At 45.6% G+C, this 1,777-nt stretch overlaps 1 pseudogene; it reads left to right on the top strand.

Moving 5' to 3' along the window:
- The first annotated feature begins 322 nt into the window (after positions 1–322).
- Positions 323–1,330, top strand: LOC116902965 (annotated as a pseudogene).
- Positions 1,331–1,777: the final 447 nt, after the last annotated feature.

Genomic DNA, 1,777 nt, shown 5'->3' with positions numbered 1-1,777 from the left:
TTGGGTGTCTGATTGATGACCAGATTACATGAAGGTGTTCATTCAATAGGGTCTCTGAGACAAAGGAAACAGAAGGGAGGAAGACGTGTTAAAATGAACAGTGTTTTGACTCCTATCCTCCTAAACCTGAAGTAACTCATTTCTAAGATGCTGAATTTGCTACTATGGATTTAACATGTTTAAGTTATGCACATACAAACTTCATGTTTACAAATAAAATTATTTCAATTGAGTAACATTTACAGTACAACTTAACATATTCAACAGTAAGGAAAGGACCGGAGGCTCACCCGTTGTCCCCCACTGTGCACTAGCTGTCTCAAGAGATTCAAAGTCCAAGATGGCAACCCTCAAGGATCAGCTGATTGTGAATCTTCTTAAGGAAGAACAGGTCCCCCAGAACAAGATTACAGTTGGTGCTGGTGCTGTTGGCATGGCTTGTGTCATCGGTATCTTAATGAAAGACTCTGCGGATGAGCTTCCCTTGTTGATGTCATGGAAGACAAGTTAAAGGGGGAGATGATGAATCTCCAGCATGGCAGCCTTTTTCTTAAGACATCAAAAATTGTCTCCAGCGAAGATTCTAGTGTGAGTGCAAACTCTAAGCTGCTCATTATCAAGCGGAGACCCGTCAGCAAGAGAGAGAGAGCCGACTCAACTTGGTTCAGCGAAGAGCGAACATCTTCAAGTTCATCATTGCCAGCATTGTGAAGTAGAGTCCACACTGCAAGCTGCTCATCGTCTCAAATCCAGTGGTTATCTTGACCTATGGGGCTTGGAAAATCAGGGGCTTCCCCAAAAGCCGAGTTATTGGAGGTGGTTGCAGTCTGGATTCAGTTCAGTTCCGTTACTTAATGAGAGAAAGTCTGGGGGGTTCACCCACTGAGCTGTCCCGGGTGGGTCCTAGGAGAGCAGGGTGACTTCAGTGTGCCTGTGGAGTGCTGTGAACATTGCCGGCGTCTCCCTGAAGTTTCTGCACCCAGAACTGGGAACTGACGTAAATACAACGTAGTGGAAGGATGTTCACAGGCAGGTGGTTGACAGTGCATATGAGGTGATCAAGCTGAAAGGTTACACATCCTGGACCATTGGCCTCTCTGTGGCAGACTTGGCCGACGGAATAATCAAGAACCTTAGGCGGGTGCATCCCATTTCCACCATGATTAAGGATCTCTATGGAATCAATGATGACATCTTCCTCAGTGTCCTGTGTGTCCTGGGACAAAATGAATCTCAGATTGTGAAGGTGACACTAACTCCTGAGGAGGAGACCCACCTGAAGAAGAGTACAGATACCCTCTGGGGAATCCAGAAGGAACTGCAGTTCTAAAGTCTCCCCAGTGTCCTAGTACTTCACTGTACAGGCTGCAGCTAGGTTTCTATGGAGACCACACACTTCTCATCTGCGCTGTGGTTAGTACAGTTGTGTTGAGGTGGTCTGGAGAAAATTTCAGTTCCCCCAGCTCTACCCTGCTGCTAAGTAGTGCTTGTGTAGCGGTAACCTAGTTAGTGTGACAGTCCCACTGTCTCTGAAACACACCGCCAACTGTTTGCAGGCTTTGATTACCCTGTGAGCCTGCTGCTTTACTGTGCTGTACATCCTCACCAAACATGCCTAGGCAACGAGTTCCCAGTTAGTCATAACCTGACTCCAGTGTGTAAGTCCATTCTGCATATCTTTTGCATAAATGTTCTACAGGATATTTTATGTATTGTATGTGTCTGTAATGTACATTGCAATATTATGTGAAATGTAAGATCTTCAGATGGAAGATCG

The sequence above is a fragment of the Rattus rattus genome, chromosome 6 (assembly GCF_011064425.1).
Source record: "Rattus rattus isolate New Zealand chromosome 6, Rrattus_CSIRO_v1, whole genome shotgun sequence".
In the NCBI taxonomy this organism is placed as follows: Eukaryota; Metazoa; Chordata; class Mammalia; order Rodentia; family Muridae; genus Rattus; species Rattus rattus.
Note: the sequence above shows the minus strand (reverse complement) of the source record. Positions and strands in the feature narration are given on the sequence as shown.